Source organism: Uloborus diversus, chromosome 2 (genome assembly GCF_026930045.1).
Source record: "Uloborus diversus isolate 005 chromosome 2, Udiv.v.3.1, whole genome shotgun sequence".
NCBI lineage: Eukaryota > Metazoa > Arthropoda > Arachnida > Araneae > Uloboridae > Uloborus > Uloborus diversus.
The window spans coordinates 110,117,650-110,135,061 of NC_072732.1; the positions used below are offsets into that span (position 1 = coordinate 110,117,650).

At 33.0% G+C, this 17,412-nt stretch overlaps 1 protein-coding gene across 1 annotated transcript in view; it reads right to left on the reverse strand.

Annotated features, from left to right (window-relative positions):
* The window catches only part of LOC129215988 (heparan sulfate glucosamine 3-O-sulfotransferase 1-like), a 72,642-nt gene extending 57,282 nt beyond the window's left edge, over nt 1-15,360 (reverse strand). Inside the window, exon 1 of the mRNA XM_054850117.1 lies at nt 15,311-15,360. The gene's annotated coding sequence lies outside the window, so the exon portion shown is untranslated. The remainder of the gene's footprint in view (nt 1-15,310) is intronic.
* Nucleotides 15,361-17,412: the final 2,052 nt, after the last annotated feature.

Consider the following 17,412-nt stretch of genomic DNA (forward strand, 5'->3'; position numbering starts at 1 on the left):
CCTATTTTTTACGGAAGAATGATTTCTAATGGCGTTTTGAGCAGTTAAACGAAACTTTTCACCTTTTCACGACGGAAATTTGGATGACCGAAATTTTAATAACTCTAAAACTACTTGTCTTAAGAGGAAAAATCAATCTCTGTTAAATAGATCTTTTAAAGCTCTTTCAGATGATACATATTCATATCACAATATACAGATCTATAATGTAGTTCTAAGCAGTCAAACGTACGTACACACCTTTCCAGACGGCCATTTTGATGACGTTAATTGTAATAACTCTTAAACAATTAGTGATAAGAAAAAAATCCAATCACTATTAAATAGCTCTTTTAAAGCGCTTTTAAATGATATACTTTAATATCGCAATATTAAGATCCATAATAGAGTTTTAAGCAGTTAAACTAACGTACTTCTCTTAATAAGGCGGCCATTTTGATGACGTCATCACAGGGGGTTCATGACCTCTGATCAAATGCCCCCCGGCGGATTTTTGTTCTTAGATATGTACATAAGCATTGTGCAAAATTTCAGACTGGTATCCGGAAGTGAAATGTTTTGGGTATTTTTGTCACAAACTCCACGGACTACTAGTAGTTTTGCCGCCCAGGTAAGGACGGATCCGGAAATTGTTCAAGGTGGGGGTGATTGATTTTTTAACTTACCTCTTACTACGTATCTGATTTACACATGTTTGGGTAGGTGGCGGCCACAACATTTTTATCTGACACAACTAAAATATAGATATTTATCCAAGGAGATCCCCCAACCTAATTCTTCTCTTTTCCGTTAAGAGAGGTGTTCTAAAATTGCGTGCTAGAACTACAATTTCGTAGTAATTCCGGGGAATGTTTCGAAACCCCCTCCCTCTAACATGATCGAAAATCGTCTATTTTTTTTTGGGGGGGGGGGGAATTTTAGTTTTGAAAAAGTACCGAAGTAACGTCACTGAACCCATTCTTTCTCCTAATAACACTACAGATGTCTACAATCGCGTCTGTAAACCTTAAATTTTGCTAAATGATCGGGGGAAGGTCTCCAAACCGTAGGCGGATTTAGGACTAAGTTCCTGGGGGAGCAGGATTTTTTTTTTTTTAGCAACATTTTTATTGCCCCCACTCACATGTTTTTGTGTGTTTCCTGTGAGGCATAAGTCCATGTTTGCTTTTTTGTGTGTCGTTTTCATTAATGTGTGTTTTCATGCTGTCCTTTTTGAATTGATCTTAAGAGAGGGAGCTGGTATCAAGAGAGCGACGCAGGGCTCCCTTTTAAGTGGGAAATAGAATATCTCCAATTTTAGGGGGCTGGGGGTTTCTCCACAGGAGGAAATTTTGTAAAATGGATAGAAATTTCTGCATTTTGAAGCCTTATAAAGGTTAATTGGATAGACATAGAAATTGATAACTAGATTATACAGTTGTACAGTATTGTTCTAACTTTGTAAGAAACAGCTATTTTAAGTTTGAAAGAAAAAATAAACTATAGATTTCTCATTATAACAACCTTTTTAAATTATAAGTAGTGCAGAAAATGAAAAGGAATAGAGGTAGTGTATCATTTTTTTCTCTGGATAAACAGATTAACAATATGCAGTAGAAGTAATTGGAGCCCACTTTGCTTAGCATTTTCAAAGACTTATCTAATTATTTTCAAGGACTCTAGAATAAATAAAATTATTTAACGCACTTCATTTGTACTTTCCAGTCTCTGATATTTTAGTACTTGATTGTAAACTTTTACAGTAATGTTCTAACTTTGCGAGAAATAGCTATTTTAAATTTAAAAGAAACCATAGATTTCTCATGACAACAACTTTTCTTCAGTTGCAAGTAGGGCAGAAAACGAAAAGAAATAGAAGTAGTGTATATTTTTTTCCGTGCTAAGTAGATAGACAATATGCAGAAGTAAGATAAAAGCAATTAATACAAAAGAATTTCCGAAATACTGCATTCTAAATTGAATAAATAACAAGATATGAAACATGTGAGTCACAAAAATTTATTTCAAATAATATGTTACAAACGTGAGAGTAAGAACCATGATTTTTACATTTTTAATACAGGATAAGGCAAGGAGCTGAATTTGACATATTTTGGCATTCCTCCTCCTCCTCTGCCATTTGTTAGAAATTTTAAAATTTAAGGTTTGTAGCCACACGTTTCCAAATACTCAAGGTTTTCAAGCACTTAAAAATGAAATTAGTTTTTTCAAGCAATTTCCATTTTTTAAGAAACGAATCATGATTTTTTTTGGGAGTTAGAGACCCACTTCAAAGCAAGGGCCCTAAGCAATAGCTTGTTTATCTTATAGGCAAATTCGACCCTGTTTATAATTCACTCTTACCTGCAAATTTTTGCTTGATTTTTTGTAATTTTTACGAAAATTTGTCAGTTTTTACGGTTAAAGGATTTTTACGATTTTACCAATTTTTGTTAGATTTTTATAGACTTCTATAAAATTTCAGCAATTTTTTGCAAAAATTTTGATGACTCAATTATTTAGATTTCAATAATGACAAGGACTGACTCACTTAGATGATTATGACTTACCTTACTTTTTAAGCAGTATTTATAAAGTAAATAAAATTGTACTCCCCCTCTAAGTAAAAGATTCATTTAATCAGAACGCTCAGATAACTGAAATTTATTCAGTTTGCGGTAGTATTTATTCTCTCTCTCTCTCTCTCTCTTTAAAAGAGAGAGAGAGAGAGAAGGAAAAAAACTATGTTTTTTAGAATTTCTCAAAAGATTAATTAATCTATTAAGAACATAAATATTATGCACAAATATACTTAAAATGTGGACACAAATCATAACGAGTAGATCGTTCAGTTAGCGCGAATGGGGGGGGGGAGTTTTTTGCCTTTTGCTTTAGGTTCTAATTTGTTAAAATAATCGTCAATTATTATAAGTGTTGCAGCTTAGTGTATAGCTCGTTTAGCCTATCTTTTCATTCACATACTTGCCCAAATGGTTTTCAGTCCAAAATAGTGAATTTAGACCCATTTTCAGAACCCCAGTGACAGCTGTACTATTTATATTTAATGTTCGTTTTTTTTTTTCCCCTTTTCTATTCTCCCATCAGAAAAGGACATTCGCTTTTCTCTTCATTTTCATTGAACTATTCAAAAAAGAAAAAGTCATGATTTTTTTGTTTTAAGATTTTGGAAGATGTGTTGTTACTATATAAAGTCCTCCCAAAACTGGTTTTCTATTTTTTTTTTTTTTTTTTTTTCATAATTTGACCCTTCATCGTCTTCTATACTATCACTAAACAAAGCAGTTTGGTGCGAATCCCTTTCAATAAGGTCTTATAGGTTAAGAAAAAAATGACTACGGAAATAAAAATTTATTTTTTCTACGAAAAAAATTTTTTTTTTTCACTTCCCACTCAAATGGTGTCGCAGATCTCACCAGGGGCGGATGCAGAAATACATGTAGTGTTTGCAGGGGGCACAGGAGAGTAAAAAGTGCCTCTCCGCCCTCCCCCCATACAATTTTTCATCTCTAAGTTGTCATGAGGTTCTTTTAAAATAATTTTTATGATCCCTTAAATCTACTTTCAAGTACAGAAATATCGTGTACTAATTTATTGCTAACGTGGACAAAAATTTCTCTTTTTAAAAACTTTTAAGTAAATTAAATACTAAACCTTAAAAATTTTTACTAAATTCCTGTAATAATGAGCGATAATTAATAGACACATTGTCATAATGTTTATGAGGCGAGGACTAGGTTATTAAACATGCGCATCGCTTCATAACGAGTTTTATGAGTTTCTTTATAATTTTCTTCCACGGAATGGTGTTTTAATATCACCTCCCCCTCTCCACCACCAAGCGCTTGGACAAGGCGCCGGATTTATTAGACTTGAAAATATTACGTTATTAAGAAATTCATAGTTTCCTAGCGAATAAGTTGTATTAAAATATTCAGAAACTCTTGATTAGTGAATTCCGTAGCAGTAACTGTTCTGCTCGTATAAAGCCATGATGTAGTTGAGATTACATTTTAATGCTGCATGTCGTTTCCATTAATATTAAGGTTTAGTTGCAAAAGTACTATGAGGTAGCTTTTTTTTTTCTTATAAGCTAAAACTGAAACCCATAAAGTAAACATACATATTTTTAAAAAGTTTTAATTACTTATTCTATCAAAGAAGAATTAATTGTAGAATTTTATGATGCCTTTCGACTCAATATTAATTTAAGAGCATACAAAAGTGATTCCATTCAAATATGCTTCGTATGAATTTTTTAAATAACAGTTTAAAATTTTGATTTATGTTTTGGAGAAATGAATTTAAAAAATATTTAATGGCATAGTTACTTTAATTTTATTCTTTTTGGGAGGGACACTGGCAACTTGTGCTCCCCTTTCCCCCTTCCCGAAAATCCGCAACTGGATCTCACTGAAAACATACTCACAGTAGCACATCAACTACATGGTCATGTGAAAGGTGACTCAGGGTTGCCAAGCAAAAAACAGTAAAATTGTTGATATTTTAACACTTACCCCTTCGCATACAAGCCCCGGTCTCCCCTACCGATTTCAGTGAAACTTCGATAAGTCAAAGTTACAGGGAATGCAAAAACATTCGAGTTGTCGAAACGTGTCTTATTGAATACGAAAACAAAACTAGAATAATGTAAAATACCACCACTGACACTCGTTACATTTATAATATAAGCAAAATAGTGATAGAATAACGTATGAAAAAAAAAATAGATACTTGAGATAATTAATGCAGAATATGAATAGAAGAGTTTGAATAGGTTCGAAAACAAATTTATAACTTTTTGTTGGATACAACAATTTTACTTACCAGGGAAAAAATATATTTTTTCAAAAAAAAAATCTGCTATCAAACATTGCCTTAAGCAGAAATTTGTTCTTTCGTTAAATATTCCTTGGATACTTTTAAGCATCAGAGACGGAGAAAAAGCATCAAAAAGGGAGCACCGTCAATCGAAACGTTTTTTCGATTTTTAAAAAGTGTTGAAAACTTAGAGGCTCATCAAACTTCAATGAAATTTTCCTCTTCATTGCTACGCTACAATCGAATAAATTCAACTTTTTCTTCGTAGCTGAAAATTTTAAATATTCTCTTAGTCTATTTTAAAGTTCAATTCTAAACGTTCAGGAATCAATGAAACGGCTCAACAAACATTAACTTTCTATAATAACGAAAGAAAAAAGCCAGTCTTGGAAAAACCAGCAGCTTCGTAGAATACCGCAAAATCTCCAAAAATAGTTCATAACCCTCCCTCCCCTGTTTCCACTAAAAGTGGAATTATTCCACAATCCCAAATGTACGCACCCCTCTTGATCATTTTTTAAGTCCCAGTTTCGGGCTGTCCTTAATCAAAACCTTGGTTTCCCCTATGAGCAGGTTTTTCTTTTCTATGGAAGGAAATGAAGTAAACAATAATTTAAAACGAAAAGTGGGGGGAAAAAAACCTTGCGTATTTATGCGCTAATAATCGGCTTCAGAGATTTATTTAATCCACTTTGTCTAGACGCCGTTTGATGCAATGCAATGGCGCCGATTTCTTTCTTTTTGTTCACTTTTTGTGAAAAAGGAAAAAAAAAGAAAAGATTTCGACTTATAAAAGTTACGTCAACAAGGAAACTTTGACGACAGTCATAAATAAATAACATTAGTTCTCCACACAGTTAGACAGGAATAAATATTCCCTTCGGCTTATCAAAGTTTTCGGCTCACCGAAGTTCGACTTACCGAAGTTTCACAGTAATATGCATTAGTTTTTACACTGCAGTCGATGTGAAATAGTTGGCATTTGTACCTGGCCCGGGAATGAAGTAAATGAAAGCTGTGTACGGCTGATTCACTACACGTGCCATTATTAGAAATATTCTTAGCTGTTATCTTATAAAAACATTTTATCAGGAAGACGCATTCGGTAGCTTTCATTTTGATAGCACCTTTCATTTACAATAACCCATTAGTCTACGCTAATGTCAAAAATTTAGAGTTCTTTTCAATCAGCGAGCTGAACGAGAGCCAGAACACGTACAACAAGCTACGCAGCTTCTCTTGCTTCGAAATTCACGTCTCTTTGGAACAATGAACGCAGTTTCCTTGAACGAAAATAAAAGTTAAAATGATGCGGGCAGAAGACAGTGAGTTGAAAAAAAAACGAGCTGATGTGTGCATCACATGACTTCCTTTTACTCCAATTTAATGTCATTTCCCCATTATTCGCTATTTTAATGTGATTCAATATTTATTCTCTAAATATCACCAACAATGGCCAAATTGAAACCAAAAAAAAAAAAAAAAAAAAAAACTCCGCCAAATTTGTCGCCAAGTTGGCGACAAAACTTGGCGACCAAAAGACTGGCGATATATCGCCAAGTGTCCGACAAATTATAACGCCACTTGAGTTTACATCGAAATTAACAATGATTTCCCCCCAAAAAGGTGCAAAAGACCCCCTTAGGAACATCCGAAAGCAACCAAAAGGGGAGGTGCACAACTAGACCCCACTACGAGTCTATGTACCAAATTTCAACTTTCTAGGACATACCATTTTTGAGTTATGCGAGATACATACGCACATACGCACATACGCACATACGCACATACACACATACGCACATACATACAGACGTCACGAGAAAAGTCGTTGTAATTACCTCGGTGATGGTCAAAATGGATATTTCGCGTGTCTATACATTCTTAGGCACTTTTCCGCATGTGGTCGAATCGAAAAAAAAACTCAACATTCATTTGGGGGTGAGCAAAATGGAAATTAAGGGCGATTTTTGAGTGAAAATTTTTTCGCGAATACAATACTTCCTTTTTTGTAAAAGGAAGTAAAAAAGCAAATGGAAAGCGACAAACTGTATGCAGATTGAAGGAACATCACATTTCAACTCTTAACTGGCGGTTTTTTTGAGCAATCACATTGCTTAATTTTCTCATTTGACTATTTTTTGATATCCTATGATTTTATTTCCCCCCCCCCTCCGCCTGCCTCTGCAGCACCACCGTCGATCGGCCCCTCCCGATGCTGCTCCTCTAGCGTAAACAGTCTCCAGGTTGCACCCATATTCTACACACAAGCGCATACATACACAGCTACGCACACACACACACATACACACACACACTCATGCCTGTACACAGACACAAACACACACGACTACATACACACACAACCTCGTGATTGCGAAAAACATAATTTAAATTCCAGATTTCAAAATTCAAATTATTATTATTATTATTATTATTATTATTATTTTGTGGGTGTGTGTTGTGTAAGGTTTGAGGTCGGATCCGATGCGACGATTGGGACTGAAAAGTGGGAGGGTGGGGGAAAAAAAAAAACAGCTAAAAACTAAGATTTTTAGCGACAGCGAAAAAAAATGAAAGAAAAAAAAAGAAAAGAAAAGTACGAAATTTTGCTAAGGCTGGTTTTGAGAGTATATGAGGGGTAATTGATGCAAATCTAATCGCTTAACTCGTGTTTTTCTTAAGATTTTCATGAATTATGCACACAATAACTTTCCCCGAAGAAACACTTAGACAAGACTTATATTATTTACCCCAAAGTAATTTGACATGTCACAAACACTTGGTAATAATTTCATTAAGCAAGTATGGCGTGTTTAAGTAAAACAATTGATTAATAATATCTAAACAATTAATACATAAATTAAAAGTTACTGCTTGCGTTAAATAATAATTCGTAAACAGATATACAAATAATTAAGATCTGAAAATATTGACACTTCTGGTTTTTTTTTTTTTTTTTGTGTGTGTGTTTCTTTGTTTTTTTGTAATAGTTTCTAAATTGAAAAATAAAATTAAAAAAGGAACTACAAAATTAGGGCGGTTGCTCCTCCCCCTTGCCCCCCGAATCGCCGCCACTGGGTAGGATGTATGTAACACAACATTGTAAAGAATCTCTACTCAACACTATATTTTCTGTGCACTCCAACAAATTTAGCAAAATGAAGTATAAAATTCCACGGTCCGATGATTTTTTTTTTTTTTTTTTTTTTTTTTGTATTATTGAACTGGCAACTGATATTACTAGCAACGGGGACGAAAGCAAATTATTTTGTAGCTATCGCATTTACTGTAAAATCAACATCAATGTTATCCTCTGTTTTGCAACGCAGCTTTAGGTTACAATAAAATATAAAAAAATGATTTTTTCTAATTCTAAAGACCATTTCTATAAGCTTGGTATGCGCTAAAAAGAATGAAATAAAATTAATATATGGTTTTTTGATCAAAACACTAAAAAATTACAGTAGATCTCAATATCTTTATATTTATGGTTATTCTAAAGCTGCAAATAAAGTTTAAATTAAAAATTGGGAGAAGAAGAGATAGCGGTGTATAGTAAAAGCTATTCGTAAACAGGTGTATGACGTCTATTTCTTTTTCTCTCAATTTCTTATTTAAATTTTATTTGCCGCTTTAAAATTACCCGAAATATAAAGATATTAAGATCAACTGCAGTTTTTTCGTGTTTTAATCAAGAAATCATATACTTATTTTATTTCATTCTTTTTAGTGAGAACCTAGCTTATAGAAATAGTCTTCAGAATGAAAAAACATTTTTTAAAGTTATTTTAAAGTTTTTCGGTTTTAAAATTTATTTGAGGTGAAAATTTTTGAAGTTTAAAACATATTTACTTGTTACCTATCCTTATTAAGAAAGTAATTACTATTACTTTTCATTGTTTCTGGCAACAATTAAAAACCGGAAGCAAATCGCAGTTATTATGACAGAGAATATGTAAGCTAAGAAATTAGCCTTAAAAACATCGTACTTTATCCGTTACTGTAAAAAACAGTTAATTCACCCTAGATGGCGATGAGTATACCGAAAAAGATTTTGTATTGGGGTGAGTAGAAGGAAAGAAAGATTAATCACCAAGACACATCGTCACAACAAAAGAATTTTTATGAGTACTTCAAGAGGAAAAAGGCATTAACATCAATTGTTCACGTGTAGAAGTTACATAGAAACCTTACTCCAGATGAACGATACATTAAGACAGAGTGATCACTGATTAATTAAATTTCATAATCCTGGGTACAAAAGTTCCGACAATTTACAACTTAACACCAATCTCGGGTACTTAATTCTGTGTAGTCAATAGATGTAGGCAACGGAGATTTGCGATTCTGTCCAACGAGGTGAAAAAAAAAATATATGTGTGTTATACAATCACGTGGCTTTGTATTAAACTTGGTAGAAGATTTTTTAAAAAAAATAGCTATCGGCCTTGGTTGAAATTCTTTGATTGAAATTAAAACATTGTTTTTGCACTGAATGTCTGAAATATTTAGTTAATTATCTAAACTCTTTCAAAATCTCACAATTATGACGCAACATTACAAGGCTTTACACTTATGTGGCTGTGTCACTGGCTTTCAGCTCTACGTAATACATATTTAAACAAAGATTACAAGAATCACTAAGTTTTCCTACTTTAATTTGCTAAATTTTGGAGTGTACAAGAATTATAATTTTGGAGTTGCATACACCCCATAGCCCTAATCGCCATATCAATATCTACGTTTCAAAAATATCACTAGTTAAGGGTTGTAGGAAAAAAAACTCGTATTAAATTACAATTTGTAAAAATTATGATAGAAAGATGCAAATTAACTGTGATCATACCAGCTAAGTTACATTGAATATTGCCTAAAGTTTTTTGTCTCTTAACCAGTAGGACTAATTTTTATCTCATATACTTTAAAAATCTTAATTTTTTTCAAGGAAAAAAAATCGAGTTTTTATAAAATACGTTCGTACTAATTAACATTTCTTTCGCCCTATCACCAGGAATATCTCTTTAATCTTATGAAAAATACTTTCATTAGATGACCGTCGAAGCATGTATAACTTCAGTCCCGTTATTCAGGCGGGTGACTGAATTTGGGAAATTAATCAATTGAGATATAAGTGGGCGTGGTTTTTGCTTTTCCTTTTCCAAAGTGTTGTTTTAATATAACAGTAGGATGCACTCAAAAGAAAAATTACCCTTGTTATTAGTAATAATTGGGCATGATATTTTGAAACACCAATAGATGTGCCCGCCGAGATTATCTCGGGCATGACAGTTAAAAGCTCAAAACCTAGGATATTTCGTTTGCAAAACACAAAAAAATCCAACTTCATAAACAGGAAATACGCACAAATGATTGTATTTAAATTTTCTAAACTGCACCTTTACTCCAACAAAACGTCTCGGTAGCAAACCTTGGCAATAAAATCTCCACTGTTAGGTCAAAAAGTAACTCTTCATAAAATTGTTTAAACATTGGTTGACTTGGCAATTAATAAGCTGCTGAGAATGAATAGAGAGGTCGATGAAGCTCTTCTCAAAGCATTTAAGAAGGACATTTCTTCTCCCCTCTTTAACTAGATACATAGCCTAACATTTTATGCATTGAAAGAGTCGTATAATGATATGTTTCCATTTTTCTCGGGCTTGTTAGTCATCTTCAAAATTTTGTAACAATCGCAATTGGAATGAGGAAAAAAAAACTGGGTTTCTCGAGCATCGTGGGAAACGTTACGAAAGCTCTGATCAAGAAACTAGATGCAAAAATGAAAACTTGGAAAAAAGAAAGTGGGAAAAAAAAACAATAATAATAAATTAGGTAGTCTTTGGACTGCCGTCACAGAAGTGAAAACTTAAAAACTACAAAATAAATTTGGTGTGTTTGTGTGAGCACGCACGAGTGTGTGTGTGTGTGTGGTGCGTGTTTAATTATTATTTAAAATTAGTTGTAGTTACAAAAATTAAAATTTTATAATGTGTAAATTCAAAATATCAGTTACAGTCTAGTTTTTATGTTTATCAGCAATCCGAGCATCAATTAATATACACTTTGGTATGGTGTATTTAAGTTCGTTTATGAAGTAAGTATTGACTGATGCAAACATAGGAAATATTTGAAAATCAATTCTTAGTTTGTGTTATTCCGTTTTCCATACATAAAAATAATAAGCAATACACATACTAAACTTTTCACGCAATCAATTTACAGTATTACCCTTCTTTAGCCGACAGGTCGAAAAGAGCCGACATAATGGGAATTTTGAATTTTGGGGCACGCCAGATGATTCGGGGTTCATTTCGAAAAAAAGTAACAAATAAATTTTAAAAAATCAGATTAAAGTTTTTAAAAAAATAATTTGAATTTTTGGCATCTTGAATTCAAATTATGTTTTTCGCAATCACGAGCGTGTGTGTTTGTGTAGGCGCATGTGTGTGGGTGCGTGAGTGTGTGTGTATGTATGCATGTGTGTGCATGTTATGTATGCAGTGCTGTGTGTGTACGCGTGTTTGGGTGTAGGTGTGTGAGTTTGTATGTGCGTGTGCGTGTAGGATATGGACGCAACCTGGAGACTGTTTTCGCTGGAGGAGCAGCATCGTGATGAGTCGGTCGACGGTGATGCTGCAGAGTGTGCTGGTGGGAAAAATAAAATAATAGCACGCCAAAACAGTCAAATGAGAACAATAAACAATCGTGATTGCTCAAAAAAACTGATTTAAATCAAAAAATTCCATTTTTTTTTAAAATTTCAAGAATATCCTGAATTTTTTATGATCTGGTCATTATTATCATTATATTCCAAAACTGATGCGATATAGGTTTATGACAACTAAAATAGGCATTAAAAATTTTTGATTCGAATTTATTTAAATATCTTGTAAAGATTGCATCATTTGTTGTTTTACCTGTATGACTCGTTGTGCTAAGATTGCAATCATTAGGCATCGTTAAATTATATTCTTTAATTAAAAATTCAATTAATGGTAGATTTTTATCATCTGCAAAGTTGATGTTAAAATCCCCACTCAGAAACATTGGCAAATCAACTTATTCCCAATTTTATTTTGAAGTAATGCAGAAGCGTCTTTGGAGAAAATAAATAAATTTTCATTCAAAAATTCTTGTATTGCGATTACAGCTGTCCATTTGCAGAGTGGCAACCGACAAACACATCGGAAACATTATCGTTTTTCCCATTCAAAAAATGCCCAAAGCGTCTAAAGAAGTTTTCAACTCAAAAATGCTATATAAGCTTAAAACTGTTTTCTTCTAGAAAAGAAATACACCGAGCCAGGTGAGGATCGACCTCGCGCTCCCTCAGGAATCGGATTACAAGACTCGCGCGCTGCTGACAGCGCTACTGAGGTTCGCAGTTCCCACCGAAAGTAACGTAGCAAAAGAAACTGCGAGAAGTCGCGCATGCGCTGTATTCCAAATGTCGGTGAAGTAAGGTGACGATGTCTCGAAATTGATGGTTTTTCTACACCTCAAAAATGCTCAACGCGCCCAAAAAAGTTTCCACTTCAAAAAAAAAAAAATCGTTTCTAATTTTTAAAAAAAGCACATTACACCGTGAGGGTAAACTAAACTACCTTCGCCCCGTCCTTTTTTTTTTTTTTTTTGGATTTATGATCATGAGACTCTACAGTGAGTTCAAAAATCTGTGGTGATTCAATATTGAAAATACATGCATATTGCATATTTTCACCTGAACAAAACCAAAAAAAAAAAAAATGCAATCACTTTCAATTAGTAAACACATGCATATTTTATAAATATCTCTTTTTATCAATAATTTCAGCTAAAAGCTAACCGGAAAATAAATTTTTACAACCTTTAATATTCACTATTTCAATACCTAACTCGCATTTCTGAACTCAAAAAGCTTTGAATTATAAATATTTTCATTAGTTTTTCTTTGTTAAAAATAAAATTAAATGATCCTCAATATTCATTATTTCAATATCTAACACACTCATTTCTGAATTCAAAGAGTTTGTAGTTGAAAATATTTTCAGTAGTTTTCTGTTGTGCTGATGGAAAGCCTTCTTGTGGTTGATTACATCTTTTGTGTAACAGCAAGGGAAAAACTTCGCACTATTGCAAAAAAGTTCTGATTGTGGGGAAAAAAACAATAACTAAAAAAAAGAAGGTCCCAGAATAAAAGTTTACAGGTTCAAATGCTTTCTCAAAAAGCAATTATATCATCTTTAAGTGTTTTTCAACTTTTTCTGACCCACGGACAGGTCATAGTAGTTTGCAAAAAAAAAAAAAAAAAAATGCCGACCAACGATTTATTCCCCCCCCCCAAAAAAAGGGAAAGAAATGCTACATATGCTAATTAAAAGATTTTTAATGTAATAATTAAAATATATTTATTTACAAACAATACCAATCAAAAACAAAAGTAAGTAATTATTTTAATTTTATTATATTTACATAAGTAAATAAACCTTTAAGAAGAAAAAACTGAATTTTGAAAAGTAATCGAAAATTAATGCATAAAACATCTTTTTTTTAAATTGAGGTTTACTTTTTTTTTTCAATGAGCTTTCTTTTTAACGCAAACTTCGACTAATGAATGAACACAACCCTAACGAACAAATACCTAGTCCTTTTTGGACAAAGGAGTTGTGACAAATGGAAGAATAGGGTTTGTTTTTTTAATAAGCGGTTGGTATTTCTTGAGCATTATTAAACGCTTTTATTATACTTGGCCTGTTTGTCACGGAGTAATCTGAGGCCTGGTTTTGCTTATATTTCAGCAACTACATCACTTAGAGACTTCTGGATTTCACTAAATGATTTGTTTTATCTTAAGGTACAACTTAACGCTGAAAAATTAAAATTCTGAAATAAAATTATTATTTTGGTTAGGATGGAAAATAGCAAATTTCATGTAATTTCCCCATTAAATGTTTAAATATAAAACAAATTGTTACAAATTTTGTTGCCTTGCAACAGTAATGTTAAAAGCAATCATAATGAAAATTTTGAATCAAGGCTTCTCTGAAGCAAGGATGAAATTAGCAAGCATAAATCCTAGAGAGGAACAGGGATTAAATTTTAGTGCAACTGCTTCAAGTTTTAGACACGTATATAGTTTTTTTCCCTTTAAGTACCAAGCATTTATATGAAAAAATAAGGTGAAGTTTCGTGTGATGATAAAATTACTTTATTTCTGAAATACATTTACACTAAAAAGAATAAAATAACAGATTTTTTAAAAAATACCAAGCACTTTTCATAATGCACTCAAAAGGACAAAATAACTTTTCTGGGTCAGAAAGGACAATTCAAGAATTCCTGTAGTTTTCGAAAATTCCAAGAAAATGACTCCACAAACGAAGAAAAGTGCGGTTCTAGTCATTTGAAACCAAACCTTCCCAATAAGAAAAATATGCACGTTTGAACACTCAAAGTTATGATTGAAAGCTAGATAATGATAAGAAATTCTCTTCGTGACTTGGGCCGCACTTTTCTTTGTTTGTGGAGTCATTTTCTTGGAATTTTCGAAAACTACAGGAATTCTGAAATTATCCTTTCTGACCCAGAAAAGTTATTTTGTCCTTTTGAGTGCATTATGAAAAGTGCTTGGTATTTTTTAAAAAATTCTGTTATTTTAGTTCATTTATTTATTTTTTCAATTATTGCCGCGGGCAATGCCACAGTTCAGGAAGCCCTGGGTTAAATCATTCGAATGAAATGACGAAGTATTTTCACAGATAATAATTAGTGAAAACAGTTTAAAATCTGTTCAGATATGCACGTTGAACAATCAGCGTAGAATAGAAATTATAATATTTTATCAACTTAATAAAATTAAAATTATCGAAGAACTTGCTTATGTAACAAAAAAAAAATTCCTTTTATTCTTACGTGAGAGGAATCCATTGAAAAAACTCCTAAATAAATACATAAAAAATATAATAAAAATAAATAAACAAAATAACAATGATGAATAAAATCAGCGGCAAAGTATAAAACTGCATTACTTTTTGTGTGATAAAAAACGCACTGAAAGAAAATTATTCACGATAAGTTTGAAATAAATTATTTTTTGCAATTTAAAAAAAAAAGGTTTGACGCTGAGAATAAAATTAAATTTAAAATAAAAGTTTTTAGGTTATTCCAAAATTTATTACAGTGAAACCTGTGTATAACGATACTGTCTACAACAATAAACCTGTCTATAATGATATTTTCTTTGATCCCAGCAAAATGTTTGCATGAATAATCAAACTGTCTACAACGATAACCTGTCTATAACAATATTGTTTTTAGGTCCCAACAGTATCGTTGTAGACAGGTTTTACTGTATTTATTAAATAAAAAAAAAATCACTTTCATGCACATTTTGGCAAAAGCATCGGTAGTTCAAACTTCCGATAAAAATAATCAAACATTATCATTAATTCTTCAAATGATTTTTTTCGAAAAAAATCGTTTAACAGGACTAAGATAAACATGCCCAAACCTTGGGTCGAATCTTTCCGACCGCAATGCCTCTCGCCTCTTGATATCAGGTGATGAGTGGGAAACGATGCGATGATCTTAGTAAAGCTTTCGAAAAACTCCTCTTTCATTGCGCCCTCTATCGCGGAATTTCAAAATAGAGCGGTAACTCATGCTTTTGCTTTTCAGATACCAGAGAGTATAATCATGAGGATAATGAGAAATCAGGGGGGGGGACCCTTAATTTACGTACATTAGCTCCTAACATTGCAACTGTAAATAATTCTATCAAATGCAGAGATATCTATGGCCAGTGGTTGTTTGGCGCGGTGTCAAATGGGGTAATTATTTCTCCCGTGATTGAGAGGTGATTTTCTCTTACTTTTTTTCTTCAAATTATAATAAAGGAAAAAACTTTTTTTTATGTAAAAGTTTTTTAAAAACATGGAGAGGATGTTTATTTGTGCGTGTGTGTGTGTGTGTGTGTGTGTGTGTGTGTGTGTGTGTGTGTGTGTTTTTTTTTTTTTTTGTCTCTTAAGAATGTGTTCCTTACACATATCCGCAGTTCACGTTGGATTTTTATGAAATTTGGCATAGAGGTCCTAAACTGCTCGGGGAGGGGGACAGGGTCATCCCTCTATGGGAGTCCATAAACTCCCCATAAGGGGATTTTCCTGACACAGATCCGCAGTTTACGTCGGATCTTTGCATAATTTGGCAGAGTCCTTTGATGCTCAGGAATTCATATGGAGGGGAGGGGGGGCAAAAAAAAACCTTTGGATTTACGCTTCTTAATAACAATGGCTGAATTTCTGGAATTTTCAAAAAAAATCCAAGGTGGTATTAATTTAAACTTTGAGTCATAATTTACTTTATCTCTTTCTTCACTTTTTTAGACAAACATAGAATGAAATTTTATTTTGGCGTTTCAATTTCAAACCACTTCTTATGTGAAACTTCTCCTATCTATATTTATCGTCGCCTAAGTGAGTTTTAAAACATATTTTTAGGACGGAGAAGAGCTCCCGAATCTCCTTCCCCTAACAATACCGTAAAAAAAGCTTAATATTGCTTTTCTAGCTTTAAAGTAGAGATCTTGTAGGGGCAGTCCTCAGTGCCTAGAGTTTCAAGTAAAAGAACGTATTTCAAGTCCTAAATATTTCGGGAGACGGACCTCTTGTAGAGAAAATTTCATATTATTTAAACAGGAATGTCTGTCCCTCTATGAGCGATGCCCCCCTCCCCCGAGATTGAGAGTACCGGCAAAAACGACGAAAAGGACCCTCTAAAACAGTGACTCCCCACTTAGACCGAGGTTAGCCCCCCCCCCCCCCCCCCCCCTGCTCGAGTTCCAGATCCGCCACTGTATGCGATCATATACCTAATATGTCTAAAAAATGTTTTAGAGTAATGATAATGGCGTATATGATGGAGTATGCCCTAATATGGAGCAGCGTTTCTTAAATTGTGTTCACCACAGAACTCAAGGGTTCATGGAGATCAAGCACAGGTTCCACGTTCTGATTTTAAATTCAAAACAGTCACTAAAAATTCTTCTGACAAGTTCTGATTTCTGAATGAAGCATTCATCAATATTTTCAAAATAAGCAGCAATTAAAACATCAGAATAGATTGTGGATTAAAAGCTCAATTGTATTGTCCTGTGACTGTGTTTCTAAAAGTAAAAGGTTGCAAAATTTTTATTAAAGTGACACTCAATTAAAATTTTTACATAAATGTTTTACTTTTTGACGCCAATAAGTATGACTTGGAGTATTTTTCATTTTTATTTCAAGTAAACCATTTTTTAATTGTAACATCCAAAGTACACTTTTGAAGATAAACAAGGGGTTCCGAGAAAAAAGTGATATTGAAAAGGGTTCCACTTATCAAAGAAATTAAGAAACGCTGCCCTCTGGGAACTCTAGGGTGGTTCAAAAATACATGTAAAAAAAAAAAATTCTCCTAGATAACAGGACACCGCTCAATATTTTTAGAATTGTGGATAGTAATATGCTGGAAGAATTTTAGCTTCCTGTTTCAACTTTAGTTGAGGGTGCTCAACTCCCTCAACCAAGCTTCATAAGTATGAGGAAAGGAGTTAAAAATACATTGAACTGAAAA